Source organism: Arachis hypogaea, chromosome 3 (assembly GCF_003086295.3).
Source record: "Arachis hypogaea cultivar Tifrunner chromosome 3, arahy.Tifrunner.gnm2.J5K5, whole genome shotgun sequence".
NCBI lineage: Eukaryota > Viridiplantae > Streptophyta > Magnoliopsida > Fabales > Fabaceae > Arachis > Arachis hypogaea.
Genome location: NC_092038.1, coordinates 129,871,816 through 129,879,983, shown reverse-complemented (window position 1 = coordinate 129,879,983; position 8,168 = coordinate 129,871,816). Strand labels below are relative to the sequence as shown.

The following is an 8,168-nucleotide window of genomic DNA, read 5'->3' as shown; positions in this document are numbered from 1 at the left end:
AAATGCCTTCGATTGCGTCAAAGGACTTTGACATGAAAATCTAAAATGCGAGAATGTAAATTGGACAATGAAGATAAATAATTCTTCGAAAGATAAATTTACTTGAAAAATAAAGTTTATAGAAAGATAAATTGAAGGAATGAAAACATGAAAGGAACCCTACAGAAAAGTTACTCGATCGTAGACTCAGGAACTCCCTGGGATGTGAGTGTGATTGAGTGTTTTTCTGAGTTAAAGTTCTAACCTTTATTCCCTAAAACTTTTTACTATTTATAATCTACATTTGGTAACTGACAATTAACTACAATTAATTACAAAATCACAGCCTTGAATGCAGATCTCTTGGTAACTGTTCTCACCTCTTTGCCTATAAATGTTACCCACGATTTCCTCGCGTGATAAAAGTCTGTAACTTCTCCACTACTATAACTGCTCAATCCACTTATTCGAATAACCTATTTGATTACCTGACTCGAGTCCTTGTTCGATTAGGCCTGTTTGATTTAATAAAAAGCCTTGAGATCGAATCCATGTCGAGTACCTCCATCTAATGTTTGGACGTGTATCTTTTCGAAAACTGCTTATATCTTCAACTCTTAACTATTTTGAACTATTTCCCTTCATCGAAAAATATTTTCGATCAACAAATTGCCTCCTTGGATTAATGTGTTTGCCTTCGATAACACTATTGGAAGATAAAACACTTAATCCAAATTCAAGTTTCAATTTTTAAATCAACAATAATTACCATTTAACTTCTCATTAATACTGATTCGCTCGACACGTTTTTCGAGACTTGCGCTTTCTCTTTCTTCCACTTCGCCTTCTTTGCGAAGTTACCTCTTTTCGTATTCCTTCTATAATAACGGTTACAGTAATCCTTTTAAATTCAACATTCTTACCTTTATTCAATCTTTCTCGAACCCTTGCTCTCTACATTTCTCTTGTCTCATGCTCTCTCGCATAATTTTCAACCTTCAAAACTTCCTCTTTCCCTATTCTACAATGGCCACTTCCTCTTCTCATACTACTGCACAGGACAAAGGTAAAGGTCACGCTGTAATGCCACCAGCTCCACCAGCCCTCCGTATACTGAATCAAGTCAATGATAAAGTCATTGACAATCCTCAACTTCAAATTAATGATGCTAGAATCTTGATCCCGACCCATTGTTTCCTCGGACCAATTGAATCCCTAGAGAGGGCGAACAAAAAATTCCCTTTCTTCCCGAGTGCTGAGAGGGAAGATCTGTTGATTAGCCAAGCTTTCAACATCTCCTTCTTCATTAATCAAAGACCTTTCAGGAATAATCCAAAAATTAACCCTCGAGGGTTCGACTTCACAGTCTGGTCCCAACGCCTTGAACCCACAAAGAGTGCTGAATGGGGGGCTTTAGGAATACAGGAGTTACTAAGGCTCTCCCATTTTTCACTTACAACCTTCCCTTGGATGATTGGCGCTGTAACCTATTTCTGGAACAGGATAACCAACAACTTCCACCTCCCTTGTAGAATGATCGGAATGTCTCTTTTAGACGTAGCCGCTATCACAGGACTTCCGATAAGTTCTCCCGACTGTACCCCTGACATGCAGCCTAGGCGTCAATACAATGTCATCTTAACCAATTCCTATAGTGATTTCATTGCCCAAAACATGGGTGTAGAAGGCACTGAGGTTATAGATGATGAGCATGTAGCCTTCTTGTTTTACTGGTTGAACGCGATCCTTTTCTGTTCTCCCAGCATTCAGATGTCAAAACTCTTTCTTCCCTTGGCTGCTCTGTTTCACGAAGGAAAAGTAATTAATTTGGCCAAACTTCTTCTAGGGCATATTTTTGAAGAGGTTGGTCAATTCGTCCATTATCTCCGAGACAACAGTATAATCAGTACAGGAGGTCCTCTATGGCTTCTCCAATTATGGCTCAATGCCATTTTTGAAAAATTTATGACAAAACCTGGAGTAGGCAGTACTGATAAAAAGCACATCGAAGGCTTTCGATTTGCTGATTACAAGCCCAATTTTCCAAACACACAATCGAACGAAGACCGATTTTGGGCTATTTTTTCTCTCTTTCATTCTTGCAAAGATTTTGACAATGACAATCTCAATTTCGCTCCTTTTATGCGTCGAAATTGTGGTCCTGCCTGGCTTGACCGTTTACTCCTCCTCAACACCAACGAGGAGAATGAGCTTGCAAATCGGAATTGGACAAACTTGTTAGCTGTCCAAGTAATTCCTACATGGCTGCCTCAGCACAAAAAAGAAAGATTTAAAGTAACCCTGTATGCTCCTCACTTATCAGCCAGGCAATTGGGATTTTCTCAAGTAAGCCCAACGCCACTACCTCGGAATGGTAGCCCTTTCTGCCACATTACTTTGACTTCTCAGGAAGATTTCAACACTTGCCTCTTCAAGAACCAACAACGCAGTGAACGTTTCAATTTTCTAGTCTATGACTGATGAGCGGATGATTTGTATACTTTTTGGCATTGTTTTTAGTATGTTTTTAGTATGATATAGTTAGTTTTTAGTATATTTTTATTAGTTTTTAGTTAAAATTCACTTTTCTGGACTTTACTATGAGTTTGTGTGTTTTTCTATGATTTCAGGTATTTTCTGGCTGAAATTGAGGGACCTGAGCAAAAATCTGATTCAGAGACCAAAAAGGACTGCAGATGCTGTTGGATTCTGACCTCCCTGCACTCGAAGTGGATTTTCTGGAGCTACAGAAGCCCAATTGGCGCGCTCTCAATGGCGTTGGAAAGTAGACATCCTGGGCTTTCCAGAAATATATGATAGTCCATACTTTGCCCAAGATTTGATGGCCCAAACCGGCGTTCAAAGTCACCTCAAGAAATCCCAGCGTTAAACGCTGGAACTGGCACCCAAATGGGAGTTAAACGCCCAAACTGGCACTAAAGCTGGCGTTTAACTCCAAGAAGAGTCTCTGCACGAAAAATGCTTCAATGCTCAGCCCAAGCACACACCAAGTGGGCCCGGAAGAGGATTTTTATGTCATTTACTCATTTCTGTACACCTTAGGCTACTAGTTTTCTATAAGTAGGACCTTTGACTATTGTATTAGAGATCTTTTGATCTTTGGAACCTTTTTCTTTAGATCTTTTGATCACTTTGGGAGGCTGGCCATTCGGCCATGCCTAGACCTTGTTCTTATGTATTTTCAACGGTGGAGCTTCTACACACTATAGATTAAGGTGTGGAGCTCTGCTGTACCTCGAGTATTAATGCAATTACTATTGTTCTTCCATTCAATTCCGCTTGTTCTTGTTCTAAGATATCACTTGTTCTTCAACTTGATGAATGTGATGATCCGTGACACTCATCATCATTCTCACCCATGAACAAGGTGACTGACAACCATTCTTGTTCTACAAGCGATCAAGGCCCTAGTGAATATCTCTTGGATTCCTGATTGCACGATGCATGGTTGATCGCCTGACAACCGAGTGCTCGCCTGACAAACGAGCCAACCATTCTGTGAGATCAGAGTCTTCGTGGTATAGGCGAGAACTGATGGCAGCATTCAAGAGAATCCGGAAGGTCTAACCTTGTCTGTGGTATTCTGAGTAGGATTCAATGATTGAATGACTGTGACGTGCTTCAAACTCCTGAGGGCGGGGCGTTAGTGACAGACGCAAAAGAATCACTGGATTCTATTCCGGCCTGATTGAGAACCGACAGATGAATTCCGCTATGCTGTGACAGAGCATATGCAATCGCTTTCACTGAGAGGATGGGAGGTAGCCACTGACAACGGTGAAACCCTTGCTTAAGCTTGCCATGGAAAGGAGTAAGAAGGATTGGATGAAGACAGTAGGAAAGCAGAGAGACGGAAGGGAAGGCATCTTCATGCGCTTATCTGAAGTTCCTACCAATGAACTACATAAGTATCTCTATCTTTACCTTTGTGTTATTTTCGTTCATCACCATTACCATTTGAGTTTGCCTGACTAAGATTTACAAGATGACCATAGCTTGCTTCAATACTAACAATCTCCGTGGGATCGACCCTTACTCGCGTAAGGTTTATTACTTGGACGACCCAGTGCACTTGCTGGTTAGTTGTGCGAAGTTGTGTAATGCCATGGTATTGAACACCAAGTTTTTGGCGCCGTTGCCGGGGATTGTTCAAGTTTTGAGCAAGCTTTTGGTAACATCAGTGCCAAGATCCGGCAGCAACATCAAGTTTTTGGTGTTATTGCCCGGGATTGTTCAGGCTGGACAACTGACGGTTCATCTTGTTGCTTAGATTAGGTATTTATTTTTTTCGAAATTCTTAAAGATGAATTCTAGAGTTTCATGATGATTTGTTGAAATCTGGCTGGCTGAGAAGCCATGTCTAATTTCATTGGACCGAGGTTTCAACTTATCACCACAAGAGCTTGTTGATTTTTTATCAATCTTGCTTTTGGAGCAATGATCTGCTAAGGCTTGGCTGGCCTCTGGCCATGTCTAGTGTTTTGGACCGAAGCTTTCTTTGAAAGCTTGGCTGGCTGTGAAGCCATGTCTAATTCCTGGACCGGAGTCTTAGACTAACATTGCACTGATTCCTGGAATTCTCATTAAGAATTTTGATATCTTTTTCCACTTAATTTTCGAAAAACACAAAAAAACAAAAAAAAATTTACAAAATCATAAAATCCAAAAATATTTCTTGTTTGAGTCTAGTGTCTCATCATAAGTTTGGTGTCAATTGCATGCATTCATGTGTCTAAGTGATCTTCAAGATGTTCTTGATGATTTACTTGCTCTGATCTTTGAATTCAATTTGACTTGATAGTTTTGTGTGTCTCATATGCATTTTCATCCTATTAGTGTCAGTAGTATACAAACTGCTAAGTTTGGTGTCTTGCATGCATTGTTATTTGATTCTTGTTGCATTTTGGTTTGTCCTTATTATTAAAAATCCAAAAATATTTTTAATTTATGTCTTTTCAAGTCAATAATACAGAGAATTGAAGATTCAGAACATACAACAGAGGAATTGCACAGAAAAAGCTGGGCGTTCAAAACGCCCAGTGAAGAAGGACAGACTGGCGTTTAAACGCTAGCCAGGGTACCTGGTTGGGCGTTTAACGCCCAAAAGGGTGGCATTTTGGGCGTTAAACGCCAGAATGGATACCATTCTGGGCGTTTAACGCCAGGATGGCTAGAGGGGAAGATTTTGTTTTCAAATCAATTTTTTTTCAAGTTTTCAAAATCTTTTCAAAATCAAATCTTTTTCAAATCAATTTTCCAATCAAATCTTTTTCAAAACCAATTTCTTTCCATTTTTAAAGATACTTACTATCAATTAATGATTTGATTCAACATTTCAAGTATGTTACCTTTTCTGTTGAGAAAGGTTTAATGTTTGAATCATATCTTTTCTTGTTAGTCAAGTTTTTAATTTTCAAATCAAATCTTTTTAAAATGTTTTTCAAATCATATCTTCTCAATCACATTTTTTTAAAACAATCATATCTTCTTAACCACATCTTTTTCAAAATAGTTTTCAATCAAATCTTTTTGATTTCTAATTTCAAAATCTTTTTCAAAAATCACTTGATTTCTTTTCCATTTGCATTTTCGAAAATTAAATAATGTTTTTCAAAAATGTTTTCAAAATTTTTCACTTAATTTTTGAAAAATTACTTCCCTCCTTCTCACATCCTTCTATTTATGGACTAACACTATTCCTTAATGCAAAATTCGAACTCCATTTTCTCTGATAAGTTCGAATTTTCTACTACTGTCTTCTACTCTTCTTTTCCTCTGACACTCCAAGGAATCTCTATACTGTGACATAGAGGATTCCACATTTTCTTGTTCTCTTCTCTTTCTTATGAGCAGGAGCAAAGACAAAGGCATTCTTGTTGAGGCTGATCCTGAACCTGAAAGGACCTTGAAGAGAAAGCTAAGAGAAGCCAAAGCACAATTCTCTTTAGAGCACCTGAACGAATTCTTCAAGGAAGAAGAACTCATGGCAGCCGAAAACAACAACAATGCCAACAATGCAAGGAAGGTGCTGGGTGACTTTACTGCACCTACTCCCGACTTCTATGGGAGAAGCATCTCTATCCCTGCCATTGGAGCAAACAACTTTGAGCTTAAGCCTCAATTAGTTTCTCTAATGCAACAGAATTGCAAGTTCCATGGACTTCCATTGGAAGATCCTCATCAGTTTTTAGCTGAGTTCTTGCAAATCTGTGACACAGTCAAGACTAATGGGGTTGACCCTGAGGTCTATAGACTGATGCTATTCCCTTTTGCTGTAAGAGACAGAGCTAGAACATGGTTGGATTCTCAACCAAAAGAAAGCCTGGACTCTTGGGAAAAGCTAGTCAATGCCTTCTTGGCAAAGTTCTTTCCACCTCAAAAATTGAGTAAGCTTAGAGTGGAAGTCCAAACCTTCAGACAGAAGGAAGGAGAATCCCTCTATGAAGCTTGGGAAAGATACAAACAATTGATCAGAAAGTGTCCCACTGATATGCTTTCTGAATGGAGCATCATAGGTATTTTCTATGATGGTCTCTCTGAACTGTCCAAGATGTCTTTGGATAGCTCTTCTGGAGGATCTCTTCATCTGAAGAAGACGCCTACTGAAGCTCAAGAGCTGATTGAAATGGTTGCAAATAACCAATTCATGTACACTTCTGAAAGAAATCCTGTGAACAATGGGACTAGTCAGAAGAAAGGAGTTCTTGAGATTGATACTCTGAATGCCATATTGGCTCAGAACAAAATATTGACTCAACAAGTCAATTTGATTTCTCAAAGTCTGTCTGGAATGCAAAATGCACCAAGCAGTACTAAAGAGGCTTCATCTGAGGAAGAAGCCTATGATCCTGAGAACCCTTCAATGGAAGAGGTGAATTACATGGGAGAACCCTATGGAAACACCTACAATCCTTCATGGAGGAATCATCCAAATCTTTCATGGAAGGATCAACAGAGACCTCAACAAGGTTTCAATAACAACAATGGTGGAAGAAACAGGTTCAGCAATAGCAAACCTTTTCCATCACCTTCTCAGCAACAGACAGAGAGCTCTAAGCAGAATAACTCTGACTTAGCAACCATGGTCTCTGATCTGATCAAAACCACTCAAAGTTTCATGACTGAAACTAGGTCCTCCATTAGGAATTTGGAAGGACAAGTGGGTCAGCTGAGCAAGAAAATTACTGAACTCCCTCCAAGTACTCTCCCAAGCAATACAGAAGAAAATCCAAAAGGAGAGTGCAAAGCCATCAACTTGGCCGAATCCTGGGAGGGAGGAGAGGCAGTAAACGCCACTGAGGAAGGCCTCACTGGGCGTCCACTGGCCTCCAATGAGTTCCCCAATGAGGAACCATGGGAATCTGAGGCTCAAACTGAGACCATAGAGATTCCATTGGACTTACTTCTGCCATTCATGAGCTCTGATGAGTATTCTTCCTCTGAAGAGGATGAGTATGTCACTGAGGAGCAAGTTGCTAAATACCTTGGAGCAATCATGAAGCTAAATGACAAGTTATTTGGAAATGAGACTTGGGAGGATGAACCCCCTTTGCTCACCAAAGAACTGAATGACTTGTCTAGGCAGAAACTACCTCAAAAGAGGAAGGATCCCGAGAAGTTTTCTATACCTTGTACCATAGGCACCATGACCTTCAAGAAGGCCTTGTGTGACTTAGGGTCAAGTGTAAACCTCATGCCCCTCTCTGTAATGGAGAAATTAGGGATCTTAGAGGTGCAAGCTGCAAAAATCTCACTAGAGATGGCAGACAACTCAAGAAAACAAGCCTATGGACTTGTAGAGGATGTTCTTGTTAAAGTTGAAGACCATTACATCCCTACTGATTTCATAGTCCTAGAGACTGGGAAGTGCATGGATGAATCCATCATCCTTGGCAGACCCTTCCTAGCCACAGCAAAGGCTGTGATTGATGTTGATAGAGGAGAGTTGATCATTCAAGTGAATGAAGAATCCTTGGTGTTTAAGGCCCAAGGATATCCCTCTGTCATCATGGAGAGGGAGCATGAAGAGCTTCTCTCAAAACAGAGCCAAACAGAGCCCCCACAGTCAAACTCTAAGTTTGGTGTTGGGAGGCCACAACCAAACTCTAAGTTTGGTGTTGAACCCCCACATTCAAACTCTAAGTTTGGTGTTGGGAGGTTCCAACACG

General features: G+C 40.0%; 1 non-coding gene across 1 annotated transcript; it reads right to left on the bottom strand.

Annotated features, from left to right (window-relative positions):
- Positions 1 to 6,388: 6,388 nt before the first annotated feature.
- Positions 6,389 to 6,496, bottom strand: LOC112793494 (small nucleolar RNA R71). Its single transcript, XR_003198181.1, has one exon. It is a non-coding gene; the product is annotated as a small nucleolar RNA R71 (small nucleolar RNA).
- Positions 6,497 to 8,168: the final 1,672 nt, after the last annotated feature.